Below are 22265 nucleotides of genomic sequence, written 5' to 3'. Positions count from 1 at the left end.
CTGGATGAGAACAGGGAGCCAGTGTTCAAATCAGATGCTCTAGCTTGGGACGTGGACATCCTAAGTGGTGTCTCCATCACTGCTCTAAATGTCCACCCCATGAACCTATTTTCTTGTACAACATTTCCATTAAGTCCAAATGTCTTGGCTATGATAGTAATCCCAAAAGCACTATCAATTCCAACCATGCAGGAAATTAAAGAAAAGAAATAGTGAAGATCAGTAAGTATGGCACTAAGGGTTGAAAAAGAAACAATTAGAAAGATGGTAAATGAGAAATTGTTTTTGTTTGCTTGTTTTTAATTTCCTATAGCTGTGACTCTGATGCCTTGTCTAGAGTTATAAATGTTTTCTGGAACAGAATAAAAAGTAGAATGTTATGTATCAAGACTTTACTGTATTCCAAGTGTTATTATGGGAACCACATATTATTTTTCATTTAAGCATGACAACAGTCTTAGGAGGTAGATCTTTGACAATTGAAGAAAATATGAATCACAGAATTTATATTACTTCTCTCATACCATAAATTGAAAACTTGGTTGAATCAAAATTCAGATGCCGGGTATGTTGAACTAAACTTATTGTGTATGTGGATGACTTTGTTCTTTACTTCCTCTGTTTTTGCGTTTCCTATAAGGCACTTATTAACTTTTAAAAAATAAAGATTATTTTAATCCTCAAACTTCCCTCCCCCAATTTCAAATACATGTTTAACTGACAATAAAGCACTTTTTTTAAAATTTGCTTTGCATTGCTTTGCTTTTGTTCCATCCTTCCATTCTTCTTTGGTGTGTGAGGTACCTCCAGGGCCCCAGTACAAAAGATTTGTTTATACTTTTTGATCCATAAATGAAAATTTTGGGTACTTTGTCACTTAATTTTTTGACTTGTTTACAATAAAAATGTAAGCTTACATATGAATTATTTAAATGTACTTTAAAAAAACTCTATGTAATATGGATTATTTTGTTTTAAAATTTATTTGTTCATTTATTTAAAAGGCAGAATGACAAAGAAAGTGGGAAAAATAGAAAGATCTTTGATTTGCTGGTTCACTCCAGGAATGGCTCCAACACCTGGGACTATTCCAGGTTGAAGCCAGGAGCCAGGAACTCTATCCTGGTCTCCCACATAGGTGGCAGGAACACAAGTCCTTGAACCATCATATGCTACTTTCCAAGGACATTAGCAGGCAGCTGCTAGAAGCAGAGTAACAGGGTTTTGAGTTAGCACTCCAAAATGGTGTGAGTATGTTCCAAGCAATGATTTAACCCACTGAACCACAATGCCTGCCCTGGAATATTTAGTAATAAAATAAAAATTGATGTCCTTAGAGACTATTGGTTTAGCTTCAACGTGTAAAAAATAGAGGAGCTGTTGCAGTTGATTTCTCAACAATGTTGCAGTGGATTCGTTTATGAGAGGAGGAGCGTGGTGGGGGCAAGAGGTGCGAAGCAGGCCTGAGGCGAGCAGCCCGCAGACTCGTTTGAGTTAGTACAACAGCTTATATAGCCAAGACCAGCCAATCCGGTCAAGGGGCGGTCTATGCCCCAACCAATCACAGCCTGTTGCCAGGCAGTTTCCAAAGCCATCCAATCAGCCTGTTGCCAGTCAGGCTCTTGTCACCAGGCAGTTTCTGAAACCATCTAATCACGGCCTGTTGCCAGGCAGTTTCTGTTGTCAGTGGCCATCTTGGCATGACCTTTTCACCTCAGCAGCCATCTTGATATGACCTTTTCACTTCATTCCACCACAAGGAGCCCCTTTAAGCCTTAAAGAGAAATCTGAATAAGCTGAAAAGCAAAACGTTTTCATAGACTCATCATAGAACTGAGTTCCCAGGGAAAACTGCCAGTGTGAAATGTGGAGGGACAAATGACCCCAAGGAAATACAATCTAAGATCTGCTTGCCTGGAACAAGAGCTACTGGAGCTATGGATTAACATGGTCATTGTAATGGATTCTTGGAGCTTGCATTTCAATTAGGAAATCCTGGAGGTCACATTCTTAGGGGTTCCCACACTTCCATGGGCTTTACCAACAAGAATCCCCACAGGCTAACAAGAAGATCTGAGATACATTCCCTCATGGTTTTGGCAAATGCCTCCTCTCAAAAGGAAAATTAATTGCCAGAGCCTTATTCCAGCTGGGTTAATGGTTTTGAATCAAATCCAATCCTGTCTAGATTTACTTTTTCACATTGGTCATATTAGTGTGAGAGTTGGATCATAGTCAACAATGGTGAGAAATGCTGCAGCCAGAGGGCAGGCAGGGAGGGGGGTGTTAAGAAGCTAGTTCCAGCCAGCGCTGCGGCTGACCAGCCTAATCCTCCGCCTGCGGCGTTGGCACTCCGGGTTCTAGTCCCTGTGGGGGCGCTGGATTCGTCCCGGTTGGGGTGCTGGATTCTGTCCCGGTTGCTCTTCTTCCAGTCCAGCTCTCTGCTGTGGCCCGGGAAGGCAGTGGAGGATGGCCCAAGTGCTTGGGACCTGCACCCACATGGGAGACCAGGAGGAAGCACCTGGCTCCTGGCTTCAGATTGGCACAGTGCCATCTGTAGCGGCCATTTGGTGGATGAACCAACGGAAGGAAGACCTTTCTCTCTGTCTCTCTGTCTCTCTCTCACTGTCTAACTCTGCCTGGCAAAAAAAAAAAAAAAGCCAGTTCCAGCTGCTCCAGTTACAGTTTATCTTCCTGCTAATACATATCTCTCTCTCTCCTCTCCCACCTATCACTTTTTAAATAAACAAATAATGAAAGAAAAATAAGAAAAGGAGCTATACTGCAGAAGAAATACTTGTGAATTGATAGTCCTGAGACAGATGCCAACTGATTATAGAGCAATAAACCTCTTTTAACTTCTAACCATATCAAGAAGCCCCCTATTGATATCGATATTGGCCCCCTAAAATATATATCGAAATATGGCCCCCTTAAAGTTCCCTAAAGTCCCATCTGGGGTGCCATATATGTTACCAGAATTTGGGGTGCCATACGATATCACCATATGATTATTAATAAGTTCCCAATATATTAATATATTATATATATACAATATATAAGCCCGTGTGGGTTCTTGCCTAATATTCAGAGAAGAATTCTGAATACTTGCATAAATGAACAAGGCAGCATGGTACATTTTAAGCTTTTATTCAGTGAGAAAGATGCATAGGAGAGTGAGGGCCCTGTCTAAAGGAGAGAGGTGAATTTGGATTTCATACTGAATATTAGGAACCAGCCACGTGGAGGAGCATCTAAGCCAGGAAGCATGGGGTGGGTGCCCCAAGGCCTCGCGCCCTGGAGGCCAGGCCAGACACACCGTGTCGCAGGCTTTTAATCCACTTTCAAAGGGGAGTGGTTATTTAACCTGATTCGCCGGTAGGCACTCAGGTGTGGCTGGGTGGGGGCATGAGGCCTCACAGGGGGCATGATGAAAGCATGGTCTTCCAGCTCACAAACCTAATCAATTTTAATCTGCATGCCTATCTATTTCACTACTACTGATAGTGGATTAAGTTGGAAACAGTGTCATGGTATAGGCTTTGCTTGAGAAGGAATACTTAAAATGCAATAGTGCAGATCAAAATAATGATGTTAGGAGATGTTGCAGCCTCTGACACATTGTCTTAGTCCATTTTATGCTACTATAACTGAATAACACAAAAGTTGTCACACATTTTAAAAGGCTAACAACTCCAATATCAAGGCCTGGAACTTATAAAGGCCTTTTTACTGTTTCGTGACATGTAACAGACTATTACATGGCAAGAGCAAAAGAATAAGAGAGAGACAGATGGAAGGGACCTGTTTTTGTCAGCTTTCTCCAGAGAGACAGAACCAATGGGATATATTTACAGGTACTCCACATACCATGAGGTGACATCCCAATTAACCCATCCTATGTTGAAAGCACAAGTGGGGCTGGCGCTGTGGTACGGTGGGTTAATGCCCTGGCCTGAAGCGCTGGCATCCCATATGGGCACCAGTTTTAGTCCCGGCTGCTCCTCTTCTGACCCAGCTCTCTGCTATGGCCTGGGATAGCAGTAGAAGACGGCCCAAGTCCTTGGGCCCCTGCACCTGTGTGTGAGACCCGGAAGAAGCTCCTGGCTCCTGGCTCCTGGCTTCGGATTGGCACAGCTCCAGCCATTGCGGCCATCTGGGGAGTGAACCAGCGGATGGAAGACCTCTCTCTCTGTCTCTACCTCTCTCTGTAACTCTGTCTTTCAAATAAATAAAATAAATCTTTGTTTTAAAAAAAAGAAAACAGAAGTAAAAAAAAAGGCACATAACACAACTAACTCACTAGACACCATAGCTTAGTAACACAGGGCACTGTACTGTATGTGTTGTTTACCATTGTGATCATGTGTCTGGCTGGCAGCTGCAGTTCAATGCCACTGCCCAGCATCATGACGAAGTATCATACTGGATATCACTAGCATATCACAATTCAAAATTTGAAATACTCTTTCTAGTAAATACATATTGACCATCATAAAGTTTGAAGTCGTACGTCAGGGACTGTTTATATACATACATATTCTCTTATACGAAAAGGGGCTCGCGAGAATTGGTTTATGCAGTTATTGAAGTAGAGAAGAATCCACAGGCTTTCTGTGAGTGTAGGAACCTGAGATGCTCAGCCCAAGTTTAGAAGCCTCAGAACCAAAGAATCTCATGGTGCAAGTCTTAAGTTTAAGGCAAAAGTCCTGAGAATTCCAGGGGGCTAGTGGTCTAAGACTAGTAATGCAAAGACCAGAAAACCTAGAATATTGATGTCCAAAGATAGAAAAAGAAGTGTTACAGCTCCAGTTCTCGTTGGGCTTCCAGCCAAGTTCATGGTGCCTGCCCACATTGAAGATGGTTCTTGCTGACTCAGTGAACTGACTTACAAGCTAATCTCCTGTGGAAACACCCTCCCACACATATCCAAAAATACTTTCTGAATTCTCTAAGTATCGCTTAATCCATTCATGTTGAAACCCAAGATTCACTATAACAGAGCCTGAATTCATCCTTTATCAAAGATCTACTCTTGTGATAACAGAAGTATTCCTGAAATAAGGGCATTAATCCATTCATGAGAACAAAATCCTTATAACCTACTCTCCTTTTAAAGTTCCACCTCTCATCATTAATACAGTCAGGATATATTTAAACTGTTATAAGTCTACAGACACAGCAAACAATACATACATCACAATTCCCCAAAATCCTACTTACTTCAGTTATCTGATACAATGTGAAGGAAAAAAAAAAATATATAAAGCAGGCTAAACGGTGAGAAAAAGATATAGTTTCAAGAATAAAAGCAAATGACAGAACCAGATATGGTTCTGGTACTATATTAACATTGGAGTTGTGAGAGTAGAATGTAAAACAACTATAGCTAATGTTAAGGACACTAAAAGAAAAAGGAAAAAAAAAAATGAACAAGCAACATAAAGGACAGAGACTGATGGAAACAGCAAGAAAAAAATCAAAAGGAAATGCCAGAAATTGAAGACAATGTAACAGAATAAAAGGCCCTCGTCAGATCACCAGTATATGGAGAAGGAAAGAATCATTTTCAATTTTGACAGATGAGGCCAATAAATACCTCCCAAACTAAAGTGCCAAGAGAACCAAAAACCAGAGAGGGAAGTATGACAACTGTGGGGCAATTTTTAAAAAGTGTGACCCATGCTTCATTGAGATAACAAACAGAAGTCAAAAGAACAAAGCAGAGGCAGTGTCTGAAGTCACTATGCTGCACAACTGCTAAAATTAGTGACACGGCAAATTAAAGTTTGAAGCAGGACAGGAAGCATCGCTCTTACACATATTATGTTCAATCTAGAGAAATGAAAGAAAGAGGGAACTTATTGTAAGAACTCAGTGGAAAAGTAAGGACTTTATTGTAGATGAATAAGCATAAGACTTATGGATGTTTCTCATCAGCAGTTAAGTAAGTAAGAAGAAACTGGAATAAATGATGTAAGTGTGGAAAAATTCACCAAACTAAAATTCTACATTCAGTGAAATTAAACTAATGTGAAGGAGAAGTAGAGAATATTTCAAACAAAATCTTAGAAAATTTATCAACAGCAGATCTGGTATGTAAGAACTATTAAAAGAAATCAGAAAGAAGGAAAATTCTTTAGGTCAGAAACTTAGAAAGGCAGAACATCAGGAAATAATTTGAAAGGTAAAGTAAAATCTCTTGTTCTTACTCTTCATTGTTCTAGAGTATAGTAATTTCTTAAGGTAACCTTGATAATATCTTCAGTTATTATAGGGTATGAATACGTAAAAAGACTGGCAACAATATCATAAGGATAGGAAGGGCATATGCTTTTGAAAAAAAAAGAATATATTATAAAAGTACCTGCTCTACATATGAAATAGTATAGTGCTGTTTGGTGGTGGAATTAAATAAACACATATATGCAAACATATCCATATGCATCTATTACATGTTATTAGCATTTCCATCTGCGTGTACGTGTGTGTATGTGTGTCTAGAGAGAGACTCGAGGACAAGCACTATTTTTTTAGTGAAATGTATTAGACATGCTAAGAGATGCAATAAAATAGAATCATATGAAAAGCTGAATTAAAGTAACAAAAAGGCTGGGTGAGGAGAAAAAAAAGTTCAATAAATAAAAACCTTGGAAACCTGGTGGATATTTTTCAAAATATATCAAAACTCACATTAAGTGTGATTATTGGTCTAAATAATCTAAAATATCTGAATGCACCAGTTAAACGACAGAGATTGTGAGATACAAAATATACCAGAGTATATGTTGCCACACACACACACAATAGGAGTGGGCATTTGGCATAGTAACTAAGATGTTTCTTGGTATGGTCAGATATGAGTGCCAGGTTCCAGTTTCAGCTCCATTCCTGATTCCAGGTTCCTTCTAATGCACTGCCTGGGAAGCAGCAAATGATGTCCGAAGTAGTTGGGTTCCTTCTACCCGCATGAGAAATCCAGATTGGGTTCTTGGTTCCTGGCTTCTGCCCAGTCCAGCACTGGCTGTTTTAGACATTTGGAGAGTGAATTAGTGGATGAGATTCACTCATATTCATTCTCTCTCTCTCTCTCTCTCTCTCTATCTCCTTCTCCCTCTCTCAGTAACTGCCTTTCAAATAAATATATCTTGAAAAAATGATGCAATTATTGCAATTCTCTTTCTTACTATCAGCAAGACATCTGGCTTCAGCTGTAATTATAACATTAACACAAACACCATCTGACATTCATTGAACTCATATGTACCAGACATCGTGTTAAATATTTGTCCATGCAAAATATCATTTCCAGGCAACACATTTAGGAGATATATATTGAGTCTACCAAAATAAGACCATGTCTGTTTTGTGCTGTGTTCTCATCTACAGAAGTGAATCATATATTGTTAGACCTTCAATAAATAATTATTGATTGAATAAATGAATTTCATTATATGGAAGTAAGCCTGCAAAGCTTATATATCTTACAGAACATAATACAGCCATAGATCAGGAAAGCAGTGTTAGATCTGTCTATAAAGCTTATAATCAAAATCACTGTATGATTACTGCCTCTTGCATTTTCTGTACATTTTGTGCTTATACACATATTGCTCAATTACACACTCAATGAAAATTCTAACTCTCTTTATTACTATCAATTAAAACTGTACATTTCCTTCATGACTCAGTGCAAGATTTAGGTTTTCTAAACATTTTCAGATTAATCTCACTCTATGCTAATCTTTAATTTATTTTGCTTCTCTGCCACATATGTGTGTCCATCAGAAGCATGATTCTAATCATTAAGTAGATAAGCAATTTTCCAATTTGCCTGTGTACCAGATACACTTGTGGGGGTTTATTTTTATTTTTCTAGTATTTTCCAATATTTATTTTCTTTCTTTTGTTTTAAAGATTTTATTTAAATTATTATTTGAGAGGTAGAGTTACAGACAGTGAGAGGGAGAGACAGAGAGAAAGGTCTTCCTTCCGTTGGTTCACTTCCCAAATGGCTGCAACGGCCGGAGCTGGGCTGATCCGAAGCCAGGAGCCAGGTGCTTTCTCCAGGTCTCCCACATGGGTGCAGGGCCCAAGCACTTGGACCATCTTGTACTGCTTTCCCAGGCCATAGCAGAGAGCTGGACTGGAAATGGAGCATCTGGGACTAGAACCAGCACCCATATGGGATGCCAGAGCTGCAGGCATAGGATTAAACTATTGCCCCCCCAAATATTTATTTTCATTTTTTTTAATTTGAAGGAGAGAGAGTGAGCATGAGAGAAAGAATCTGAGAATCTTCATCTGCTGTTTCATTCCCCTAAATTCTGCATCATCCATAACTAAGTGAGGCTGAAGCCAGGAGCCCGCAGCTCAATCTGGATCTCCCACAAGGGTGGCAAGGATCCAGGTACTTGAGACATTAGCTGCTATCCCACAGGGTGTACATTAGCAAGAGCCTGGATCAGAAGTGGTGTAGCAGGGACTTGAACCCAAGTACTCTGGGGGATGTGGGCATTCCAAGTAATGAGTTAACTGCTGCGCCAAACACCGCATCCCTGAGATTTTTTAGAAGTGTGAATGACCTGTGTTCCATTGTAGATTTTTTTTGAATCAGAATATCCTACTTGGAACTTGAGTTACTGATTCTTTTTTTGCAATTTCTTCAGGCGTAGCCCGTGCTGATGTGTATTGACAGATCCCCCTTCAGGATCCATGCACTCATTTCTTTAGCTACCAGGACTGTTGGTTACCAGTGTCTCACAGTTGAGACTCTCAAAAGGGAGCAATGTCTTCCGAGGGTATACTTCTGGAGGTAGCTCATTGCCAATGATTGGTAATTGCATGGTTACAAATCAAAACAAAATTTGATTCCATTGGGACAACTCTGAATGACCACTTCAGGTCCAGAACTCCCTGCACACACTGCAGAAGCGTCTGTGATGGTCACATTGCTGTGAGGCTGCCACTGCCATTGCAGAACTGCTAAACATTATCTCTGAGAAGAAAAGGAAAAACGAGAATTCCAGTAGGGACTTCATGGGTAAACCCGTACCTGCTGGAACAGGCTTCCTGAGCTGCTCATGACTGAGTCTCCCGCAGAGCCTTAGGGATCAGTGTGTCGCCTGCATCACCCTAGTGTGCAGCAGTGAGTGGGCATAATTTCACAATCACAGTGACAGCAGCAGAACTTCAATGCAATGAAAATTGCTAGCAACAAAGAGAAAAATTAAATGACAAATAGATCAACCCACCAGGAAGACACATAGATGATAAATATAAAATCACAAATGAAACAGAGACCTAGATAAATTACATAAAAAGTTATGGAGCTGAATGGAGAAGTGGGCAAGTCCATACATATTATATGGGTTTCTTTTTGGGGTAATGAGGAGGTCTAAAATTTACTGTGGCAGTGGTTTCACGTATTTTAGAATATGCTGAAAATCATTAAATTATAAAATTTAAATAGTTTGGTATGTGAATCGTGTCTCCATAAAACTGTTAAAAACACTTCAAGAACAGTTGGAAATAGGTACTGATTTGGCACATTGAAGATTACTACAATGAATCTACACATGAGAATGCAATCTTCCTGGGGAGGGCTGTATTTTCCTCACATTTTACTGAAGGCTGTATCCCTAGAAGCTACCATAAAAGGTGCTCAATAAAAACTTGCTACTTTTGTTCTTTAGCTGTTGGTGAAAATACTTCTGGATTCATGATTTAACCACATAAACTTCTTCGGAAGCCGAGGCTTTCTCCACAACTTCCTCCTGTGCGTTCCCATAGAAAGGAGAGTGAAGTTGGATTGCAGGTTTTAGAAGAAGGGAGGGGGCCGGCGCCGCGGCTCACTAGGCTAATCCTCTGCCTTGCGGCGCCGGCACACCGGGTTCTAGTCCCGGTCGGGGCGCCAGATTCTGTCCCGGTTGCTCCTCTTCCAGGCCAGCTCTCTGCTGTGGCCCGGGAGGGCAGTGGAGGATGGCCCAAGTGCTTGGGCCCTGCACCCCATGGGAGACCAGGAGAAGCACCTGGCTCCTGCCATTGTATCAGCGCAGTGCACCCCATGGGAGACCAGGAGAAGTACCTGGCTCCTGCGATTGGATCAGTGCAGTGCACCCCATGGGAGACCAGGAGAAGTACCTGGCTCCTGCGATTGGATCAGTGCAGTGCGCCGGCCGAAGCAGCCATTGGAGGGTGAACCAACGGCAAAAGGAAGACCTTTCTCTCTCTCTCTCTCTCACTGTCCACTTTGCTTGTCAAAAAAAAAAAAAAAAAAAAAAGAAGGGAGGGAAGATCTAAGAAAGGAGGATTTTAGTCATTTGGATTTCCTTATTGAAGGATATATGTACCGTATTGGTACAATCTTGTGCCTAGTAAAAGCAATTTCACAACCAGAATTTTGGATATCCAAAATGTGATTATAGATACGATTTTTGCCACTGAACATATATTTTTCGTGTTTAGCTGCACCTACGAACTCTGTTTTGCTTAAGTGTTAGATGAACGTGTTTTTTTTCCCTGATAAATATTGGGCCCTTTTTCAATCTAGGGATGAATTATGATTAGTGTAATCTGATCATGGAAATTTTGCTTCTACAACAGTCAAGATTTTCCATAAAAATCAAGCCAAATGGTATGTGTGTGTGTTTGTGTTTATGTGTGTGCATGGGTCAAGTTCTAAAAAGATCTGCTTGTAGATTCTCAATTTCTTGGGAGAGATTAGTCTTTCATAAAGTTTGATTGATTGAGATTCCCCCACATTATGTTGGTTGATCTGCTTCATTCAAGATTCATGAATTTAAATGTTAACTTCATCTCTAAAATAACCTCACTGCAACATCCAGACAGATGTGTTTCACCAAATATTCTTCTATGTAGCCTAACCAGTTGATAAATAAAATTAGCCATCACGAGTCTGCCCCTTGTTAACTTGGTGCCCATATACACCTCCTTACACCGTAAGTAAAATCCAAATAGTGACACCGAGAAGGCTGTACTTCCACTTCATGTGGTACAGTTTCACTGCCCACAACTAAAAATGCACTAATAATTTCCCCAGAAGAAAATACAGTTTTACATTTGATCTTATTATCATGAATGTATTTGTTGTAAAGTTTAAAATACTTAAATATTATGATGTAATGTAAATACATATTATGTTATATGATATGGGAATGAAAGGAAAGAGAATGTTTACTCAACATTATATATATATATATATATATATAGAGAGAGAGAGAGAGAGTTATATTTGTGTAGATAGGTATATAAACATACTTGTTCCAAAATAAGGAAAAACATTTATATTTTTAACAGTTATAGTCCTTATTTCTTTAACTGGTCATTTGTTTTTAGCACATATGTATAACTACCGTTTCCACTACCAATTTAATATTTCCTTTGCCCAAAGCAAATACCTCAGTTGGTCATTGATGTTTATCTGGTAAAGTAACACAAACTTTGTTCATCATAGTAATTTTACCCAAATCAGATAGTTGTAGTTATTCATTGACTTTAATGATTAGATGTGGTAATACTAAGAGATATCCTGCAAGGTATATTTTCTACCTTTGGAAAGGGTTTTTTTTTTTTTTTTTTTTTGTTAATGGAGCATAAAGTCATCAGATTGAATGCAACTTTTTCCTAGTGGATTACTAGGGGTTATAGTGGACGGAGTCACTCTCATTTCTACTCTTTGATTGCTGGACATTTGCATCCTGGCTATAGGAGAAAAGTACCATATATTGGAGGTTCAGTAAGAATGCAAACAGTTTCCTGAGGACTCTTGCCCCAGTCCTGTAAAAAGTTAGTGATCCTTGGCAGGCTCCATGGCTCACTAGGCTAATCCTCTGCCTGCGGCGCTGGCACTCCGGGTTCTAGTCCCGGTTGGGGCGCCAGTTCTGTCCCGGTTGCTCCTCTTCCAGTCCAGCTCTCTGCTGTGGCCCGGGAGTGCAGTGGAGGATGGCCCAAGTGCTTGGGCCCTGCACCCCATGGGAGACCAGGAGGAAGCACCTGGCTCCTGGCTTCAGATCTGCGCAGTGCACCAGCCATAGCGGCCATTTGAGGGGTGAACCAACGGACAAAGACCTTTCTCTCTGTTTCTCTCTCTCACTGTCTAACTCTGCCTGTCAAAAAAAAAAAAAAAAAAAGTTAGTGCTCCTTGGTAGCCTGATTTCTCTCTGTCTCTCTCACTGTCTAACTCTGCCTGTCCAAAAAAAAAAAAAAAAAAAAAAGAAAGAAAAAAATAAGTTAGTGCTCCCTTGTAGCCTGATTACTGAGTCTTTGAAAGGCCATTTCACTGTTGTATGAAACAAACTGATTCAGGTTAGCAAGCAACCTGGTACGATTTGTGATAACTTTCTATTATCTGAGTTTTAATTGAAATCAATACAGCGTGGAAGGTCAGGATGATGTTAAAGGTATTCTGTAAGTCCACATATGGTTTAATCAGAAGCATTACATGAATGAAAGACAAACTCGTTTGTAGTATCGGTTTATATTCCAGTAAAAAAAATGCCATTCATTTCCATAGCCCAGTGTAATCTAACTGCCACCAGGTTCCTGGCTGATCAATCTATGGAAAGGTACAATATTGAGGGTGGAAAGTGTTGATCTCTGTTGCTGGCTAATTGGGCACACAGCAGTGATTCTAGACAGGTAGGCCTTGGTGAGTAGAATTCAATGTTTCTGAGACCAAGCCTAACTGCCGCCACGACCAGTTTGTGTGTGATGGCATGACAGTGTGGCCATTAAAGAGCCTGACTGGTATTTATAAAATGGATCATTCTATTCATTTTATTATTAAAATTTTTCCTTACTGAGTTCACCCATTGCTGAACACTCACTTGAGACCCAAATGTTTTCACATCGTTTACTCATTCAGAAAGGTCTATCCACATACTTCTTCCCCAGACTTCCTTAACACCAATTTTTAAATCATGTTCCTTAAATCCTTCTATCATCCTGCCAAACCATTGCCACGGATTGATATATAATGGGAATTATGGCCAATTTTCTTTACATTTTTTAAAAAGATTTATTTATTTACTTGAAAGTCAGAGATACACAGAGAGAAAAGAAGAGGGAGAGGAAGAGAGAGGGAGAGAGGGAGAGGGAGAGAAAGGGGGGGAGAGAGAGAGAGGTCTTCCATCCACTGGTTCACTCCCCAGTTGGCCACAACTGCTGGAGCTGTGCTGATCCGAAGCCAGGAGCCAAGAGCTTCTTCCAGGTCTCCTGTGCAGGTGCAAGGGCCCAAGCACTTGGGCCATATTCTACTGCTTTCCGAGGCCATGGCAGAGAGCTGGATCTGAAGTGGAGCAGCTGGGACTCGAATTGGTGCCTATATAGGATGCTGGCACTAAAGGTGGCAGCTTTACTTGTTATGCCATAGCACCAGCCCCTTCCTTTCTTTTGATAAAAGTGAATCATCAAGTATACATCTTGAATTACTCCAAACTTTGAAGAATGCCCTTTAATACTGTACTTCAGGTATGCCCGAAAAAGGGCCTGTGGTCCTCTAATTCTCCACTTTTGTGTGGTACCTACCTTATCAGGCAAGAACTTTTTTAAACTAGGTCCAACTCTTTTCTTCCCCTGTGAACTGATTATAGGGAACTCCACATGACTCTATAGGTGCAAAATCAGAGAGAGAAGGTAGCATAATAGGAGTCGGCACCATTGGTGTTTCCACCTCTCCTTCAGTTTATGCATTTACAACCTGCATGAGCCTAATCTGGAGTGTGCCATTTCCAATTTGATGATGTAGAGCTACTTTACTTATCCAATGCTATTACTTGGTGAGGCAAATAACACCTAGTTAATATTGGGTAGTTCAAGTTGTATGGTAACTTGTGACCATCGTTAAGTGTCACTCCTTACTAAGGCCCAACCTCTAAGGACCTGCACTTTGGTTTATCTATAGGGACCTATCAAAAGATTCAAACAGCATCTCTGCAACACTGATATTTCAAGCAGCTTTGGAGCTGCTGGATCATGTGTCCCAAGAGACAGAGCATATTGGATAATAGCTTGGACATCGTTCAGAGTCTTCTCATGTTATAGAACCTACTAACAAGTAGTAACTTTGGGTCATTCAGTATACAGGCCAGAGTGGTGCATACAAATGCCAAATGCGAATATGTTGCCTGTAATATCTGAAGAGGCCCATTAAGCACTGTGCCACTTTTATGGTTGTGGGAGGAGTCAAATGCAACACTTTTTCTGAATTCTGTAAGGTATGTATTAACATGACTATACCACTGGACTCTTGATATTTTACTATCAGTCTGTCTTGGGTATAAATATCTTACCAATAAGTCTAGAAAAGTTGCTATTTGTTACTATATAGATACAACCAGCATAATGTCATCAGTGTAGAGGATTAATGTGACATTATATTGAAGGAAAAGTTGATCAAGATCTCTGGACAGTAAGTTATGATGTAGGACTGGATAATTAATATACTGCTGATTCAAGACAGTGACATTTTATTACCACCCATACCAGATGAAAGAAAAGTGTTTCTGATGATCTCTGCTAGCAGGTATTAAGAAGAAGAAGAACGCATTTTCCAGATCAGTTGCACACCAGATACCAGGGGATATGAGAATTTGCTCAAGCAATAAAACCACATCTGGTATAGCAGCTGCAATTAAAGTCACCACCAGGTTAAGATTATGATAATCTATTTTAATTATTCAAGGTATGTTTTCTGTACAGGACAAATAGGTGAGGTGAATAGAGATGTGGTCATTATCACCAACCCTGCATCTTTCATATCCTTGATGGTAATATAAATCAGAGTAATCCTTCTAGGGATATATTACTGTTTTTGTTTTCCATTCTCTCAAGTATAAACCACTGTACTGACTTCCACTTGGTCTTACACAGCATAAAAGCCCTGACTCAACAAGTCAGGAAGCCTATGTGGGGATTCTGCTAGTTACCGAATATGTCGATGCCAATTATAGATTCGGGCACTGGAAGATGGACTGCAGAGTGGTTTTGGGATACTCTGGACCCAGCCCTGTGAGACTGACTGGAGTTAAAACACCACTGGTCACCTGACCTCCACAAGTCCCTACTCTGTGGCAAAAGAGTGATGTTAGTGTCAGTTCAGAGTCAGTATGCAGTAATTCATCAATTTCTAATTGTTGCCTTTTCCTAAAAGGACATAAAAATCCCTTGAATCTGGAAAGTGAGATAAGCCCATTTGAGGGAGGAACTTGATATATTGCCAAAAATTTATATGGTTAATCTACCTCCCAAGGCTGGTATAAAGAGACCTATGGACTTTCCCGAGATTACTGTCCTTTTCACAGCTGAGTAATGTATATAATGTATATATATGTGTATATATATATATATATATGTATGAATAACTCTTTCATAGATTGATTTCATTTCCTTTGGGTAAATTCCCAGGAGTGAGATGGCTAGGTCATATGCTAGATGTATTTTCAGATTTTTCTGGAATTTTCATACTGTCTTCTACAATGGCTGTACTAGTTTACATTCCCACCAACAGATTATCAGGGTACTTTTTTAACCACATTCTTGCCAGCATTTATTGTTTGTTGATTTCTGTATGAGAGCCATTCTAACTGGGGTGAGATGAAACCTCATTGTGGTTTTGATGTGCATTTCCCAGATGCCTAGTGATCTTCAGTATTTTTTTTCATGTGTCTTTCAAGCATTTGAATTTCATCCTTAAAAATGCTTATTCATGTTCTTTGCTCATGTTTTAACTGAATTGTTTGTTTTGTTGTTGTTGAGTTTCTTGAGGTCTTTATAGGTTCTATATATTAAATTTTTATTAGTTGCATAGTTTGCAAATATTTTCTCATATTCTTTTGGTTGCCTCTTCACGTTGAGTGTTTCCTTTGCAGAGCAGAGCGTCTTAGGTTGTTGTAATCCCATTTGTCTTTTTTGGCTTTGATTGCCCCTGCTTCTGGAGCTTGTCCAAGAATTCTTTGCCTATGCCAATGCGTTGCAGTTTCCCCAATGTTTTCCTCTAGTGTTTTGATGATATCAAGGTATAGATTGAGATTCTTGATCCATTTAGAGTTGATTTTTATATAAAGTGCAAAGTAAGGGTCTTGTTTCATACTTCTGCCTACTAATTTTAGGTTTGGTTTTTTTGTTGTTTTTCAAGGTGCTTCAAATACATTGTTATATCATTTGTTTGATAGCTTTCCAATTTCTTGATGTGGGGACTTATTGCTAAACTCATTCTTGGTAACAAAATCTGTGTTATTCAGGGTTCTTTACAGATATCAAACCAATAAAATGTGTGCCTGTGGTGTATGAGAAAAGTCATACATTGTGTAACAATGGAGGTGCATTCTTAGATCCACACTTTTAGGTTACTTCATCATTGTATGAATGGCATAGAGTGTACTTACAGAATCTAAGATTGCTGCGATGTCACTGAGCAACAAAATCTTACAGGATCACTGTTATACATATGATCTATCATTGGCAGAAATGTACTAAATGAAATGTCACATAATGATGAATGAGAAGGAGGGAAAGCGATTTTTACGGCATTGGTTCACATGATTAAGATATTATGGAGTTGTGGAAGGTAGCAATTTTGAAAGATGGCTTGGCAGGCTGAAGGCACAGTGAAGAGTTCATCATGCAATTAGGACTTGAAGTCAGTCTATTCTGGAGATATATTCTTTGTTTTAAGGCCTTTAATTGATTGGATTATACTCATACACATTTTGGAAAGTGTTGTTTTATTCAGTGTCTATGAATTAAAATTTTTATCTCATCTACAAAAATATCTTTGCAACAGTTTCCAGAACTGTTTGACCAAACATTGTGGCCTAATCAAGTTCACACATGAAATCACCCATCACAATTCCCCTTAACAATGCTAAATGCGCATGTGATGAAATATGTCCAATGAGATGTGAGAGACTGCTAGGGAGCTTCTGCAAGATGTTCATCACTGTTTCAGTTCAACAGGAGGAAAGTATAGTAGTTCTCCCTTGTGTGTGAGGAATATACATTGGAGTGCCCTAGTGGATGTCTGAATGTGTGGATAGTACTGATCTGTGTGTGTGTGTATGTGTGTTTGTGTTTGTGTGTGTGTGTGTGTGTGAGAGAGAGAGAGATTGATTGATTCACCTTCCAAATGGGCCTAGGAAGGATGGAACTCAATCTCATCCTACACAGAATGATGTACAATATAAAACTTATGAATTATATATTTCTGGAATTTTCCATTTAGTATTTTTGACAACAAGTAACAAATTGTGTAAAGCAAAACTTCAGATGTGGAGGGGATACTTTGTATGCCTTCTTCCCTTGGAAACCATAAACTATGGCAACCACTTTGAGGTCATGTAGTCCTGAAGCTTAAAATGACAAAACAGAACAGTGGAAATAATGTGAACTCTTGATTTCAGCTCTAAGCTATTGAATTAATCGACTGTCTTATAAAAGTATATTTAGATAATAATATCACATTTTTAAACAGTAATTAATTAATGTAATCCACCTTATTTTAATTAGCTAAGGAATAAAAAATCATATAATTTTATGCCACATTATGGCTTAATGAGTTACACCGCCACTTAAATGTAGGCTTCCCAAATTGGTGCTGGTTCATGCCCAAGCTGCTTCACTTCTTATCCAACTTCTTGCTAATGCACCTGGAAAAGAAGTAAACAAAGGCTTAAGTCCTTGGGCCCTTGCACCCATGTGGGAGATCGGATGAAGCTGTTAGATGCAGACTTCAGCCTGGCCCAGCCCTGGCTGTTGCAGTCATTTGGAGAGTGAATCAGTAGATGGAAGCTCTCTTTGTCTCTCCCTCTTTCTCTCTCTGTAACTGTGCCTTTCAAATAAATAAAGAAAAAAAATTATATATATATGTATATAAAAGTTATCACCCAATCTTACCAATTGATGTAGAATAAGTTTTGGTAATGTCTAATGCATGCCTAACGATGATAAAATTATCAGCAAGTTAGAAATAGAAGTAAACTTCTTTAATGCAATTAATAAGGTATGAATTGAATTCATATGAAACCCATATGAACAGAATAAGTCCAAGATGTCAGCTCTCATCACTCTTGTGCATCATAATTCTAGAAAAATAGCCAGAGCAATATGGCACATAAGAAAATTAAAATTCAAAGAGATTATGAAAGAAGAAGTAAATATTTCCCTTTTTTCAGATCATGATTTTCTAAGCAGAAAATCCCAAGAAATTTATAAACATCTAGAACTAAAAATGTGTTCACTATTTCCCAAGATACAAGATCAACAAACAAAAATCAATCTCATTTCTATGGCAATGGAAATTTAAAATACCCCACAGAAAATTAAATACTTACCTATAAACATAACAGTGCATGCAAGACTTATATGATAAATATTATTGGAATGCTGATAAAAAAGATATAAATAAAAGAAGACACATACTGTGTTCATGAATTTTAAGACTCTGCATCATATAAAAGTGTCTGTTTTCTACAAATTCAGCCAAAGGTTTAATATAGTTTCCATCAGAATCTCAGCAAGGTTTTTGTAGGCATACACAAGTTTATTCTGCTGTTGATACAGAAAAGCATATACCTAAAACAAATTTGAAAAGGAATAATAAAATAGAAGGAATCACTCCACTAGATATTAAGCTTTATTTTGTATGTATAGTAATAAAAGATGTGATACTGATAGAGTGATAGATTCATAGATTAATAGAACCAAATAGAGACATCAGAAGTTGACCCACTCAGGTACATCCAACTGATATTGGAAATGATGCAAAATCCAATAGATGAAGTACATGATTTTCAAAAAATGGTATTGGATCAATTGGACAGCCAAAGGCTGAAAAAAAAATGGCAATGAACCTAAACCACTCAGCATACACAGAAAAAAAAAAAAATTGCTGAAGTAATTAAGTGGAAATCCATTTGCCTGTGACTCACCTAAATATTCCAGTTAGAGACCTTTCATGTCCTTCTAGATTTAAGACATTTTACATATTTCTACATCTATTGACAATATTCTTGTTATAGTTTGAAGTAAACCATTTCTATTCATTTTGAAGATATTTGTTTACCAATACTTTGCAAAAGTTATCAGAGAATTTTCTTGGAGTCTTTTCTATTGGCTTTTTCCCCCCTCTTTTAAAGATGTATTTACTTGTTTGAAAGAGTTACAGAGAGGTAGAAGCAGAGACAGAGAGGTCTTCCTTCTGCTGGTTCACTCCCCTAATGGCCGCAATGGCCAGAGCAGGACCCATCAGAAGCCAGGAGCCAGGAACTTCTTCTGGGTCTTCGTGGATGCCGGGTCCCAAGTACTTGGGCCATCTTCTACTGCTTTCCCAGCCCATAGCAAAGAGCTGAATTGGGATTGGAGCACCTGGGACTCAAACCGGGGCCCATATGTGATGCTGGCACTGCAGGCGGTGGCTTTACCCACTATGCCACAGTGCTGTCCTGCTGTTTTGCTCTTTTTTTTTTTTTTTTTTTTTTGACAGGCAGAGTGGACAGTGAAAGAGACAGAGAGAAAGGTCTTCCTTTTCTGTTGGTTCACCCCACAGTGGCCGCCACAGCTGGCGTGCTGCAGCCGGCGCACTGCGCCGATCCAAAGCCAGGAGCCAGGTGCTTCTCCTGGTCTCCCATGCAGGTGCAGGGCCCAAGCACTTGGGCCATCCTCCACTGCCCTCCCAGGCCTCAGCAGAGACTGGACAGGAAGAGGAGCAACCAGGACGGAATCCGGCGCCCCGACCGGGACTAGAACCCGGTGTGCCGGCACTGCAGGCAGAGGATTAGCCTAGTGAGCCGGGGTGCAGGCCCCTGTTTTCCTCTTTAAGATGGTGTTTGCATAACAAATGTGACTCATTATGTTAGTGGCGTACTGTTAATTGTGAACAGTTATGTGGTAAATATTTGCTACATTAAGATATTTATCAGTAAATAAACAGCCTCCTTTTATTTATAATTCATATGGCCCTTTTAGTGGAGTGAGGAAGTGTCCAGCTGCGGGTGTTTTATTTCCTTAAGATTTATTTATTTATTTGAAAGAGTCATACAGAGAGAGAGAGCACGCGCGAGAGAGAAGGAAAGGCAGAGAGAGAGAGAGAGAGAGAGAGAAGTATTCCATCTGCTGGTTCACTCCCCAGAGGGGCACAATGGCCGGAGCTGTGCAGATCTGAAGCCAGGAGCCAGGGGCTCCTTCCGGGTCTCCCACATGGGTGCAGGGGCCTAAGGACTTGGGCCATCTTCTACTGCTTTCCCAGGCCATAGCAGAGAGCTGGATTAGAAGTAGAGCAGCCGGGACTCGAACTGGTGTCCATATGAGATGCCGGCACTGTAGGCGGTGGCTTTACCTGCTTTGCCACAGTGCCGGCCCCATGGCTGGTTTTTATGCAGATCAATAATTTTGTCTGGATTGAACAGGTCATGGATGACAGCCACAATCATTCACATTATCTATTATGTCAGACTTTCAACATGAAAAATATTAGTGGGCTGTATAGAACAAGTTTGAACACAGCACAGAGGCATTGGGCCTTCTCATGTGCTAAGGATACAGCAGCATATTTGCATTGTGATGTGAAGTCCAGGGAATTTCTCCCATGGAATTAGCCTAACTAGTTCCATGAACATAAGAAATCAATTAAACGTAATCACCATGGAAGCCAAGAATTAAGAAAAACACCAAAGAAAAAAATTTGCAATATATTAACTGAATTTAATTTTCATTGTTGTGGGGAGTGTACATCTTCAGGATTACATGAATGATGTTTAATATGTTTAAAGTATGTTGTCTTTTTATGCTGTCTTAACTAAATCTCCTTTCTCTGATAACCTACTCTTTAATGGAAATAATATGGAGGATGATCCCTAAGAAAAATAAATGGGAGGCTGCAATCTTATGGCAGAGAGGTCATGTTAGAACTCTTACATCACCTTATATTTTTGCCATTCAAGATGCCAACTATCAGAAATAAGACAAAAAGCACTCTCTGTCATTCTCTGATTCTCTGATTCTCTTTCTCTCACCTCCCACTCCACACACACGCACAGAAAACAGAATTGCATGATTTGATTTCTGCTTTGAAATTTTTATTTATTTATTTTCATTTTATTTGAAAAGCAGAGAGACACACGGAGGGAGAAATGGAGACAGAACAAGATCTTCCATCTCTACTGGTTCACTCCTCAAAACCCTGGGCTTGTACAGGAAAAAGCCAGAAGCCTAAGAATCAATCTGAGTCTCCTAAATGGGTGGCAGGGATCCACTTTCTTAACCCATTACCTGCTGCCTCTCCAGGTTCACATTAGCACAAAACTGGAATTGAAGCTGAATCCAGAACTTCAACCCAGATACTCCAATATGGGAAGAGGGTGTTCCAAGCAGTGTCTTCATCACTGTACCAATAGCCCACACCAGATATTTTTATGCACAGGGTCAGATGACATTTTCCAGGTGCACTAGACTGTGAGACTAAGGTGAATATCTTGATAGTAAGTAAGTAAATATGCCAATTCTAAAATATGCATATACATATACACACAGAGAAATAATTTCAACTTACATATGGTGGAACAATGACCCTAGAATCTTCCACATAACATACTCTCCAACATTGTATGATAGAAGGTATTTCAATTTTTTTCTTACGGTTTGTTCTATCTTGCTTGCTTGCTTTGAAAGGCAGAGTTACAGAGAGGCAGAGAAAGAGAGAGAGAAAGAGAGAGAGAGAGAGAAAGAGAGAGAGATAAAGAGATGCCTTCCATCTTTCCATCTGCTGGTTCTCTCCCCAGATGGCTGCAATGGCTGGAGCCAGGAGCAGGAACGTCTTCTGGGTCTTCCATACTGGTTCAGGGACTCAAGGACTGGGGCCATCTTCTACTTCTTTCCCAGGCCATAGCAGAGAGCTGGCCTGTAGGTGGAGCAGTTGGGACTTGAACCAGCGCCCATATGGGATGCCAGCACTGCAGGTGGCAGCTTTACCCGCTACCCCACAGTGCTGGCCCCTTATTGTTCTTAAAGAAATACATAGTTCAAATATTTAGATTTCAGGTGTTCTGCAACCTTGCTGCATATCAGCACACTCCCCTGGTAAATGTTACAAATACCAGCTTACAAGCTATTAAATCAGAATTAACGGGAGTGAGCCCTTCTAATATCTGATTTTAACTGGCTCCCTGCAATGATGATTTTTAGGTAACTAGTTTGTGGGTAGACAATTGACAGAATGGATTGACATGTGGTGTAATCTAAGTTTAGTAACT

The sequence above is a fragment of the Oryctolagus cuniculus genome, chromosome X, assembly GCF_964237555.1.
Source record: "Oryctolagus cuniculus chromosome X, mOryCun1.1, whole genome shotgun sequence".
NCBI lineage: Eukaryota > Metazoa > Chordata > Mammalia > Lagomorpha > Leporidae > Oryctolagus > Oryctolagus cuniculus.
The sequence above is the reverse complement of the archived record's forward strand: the minus strand, read 5'-3'. Positions refer to the sequence as shown.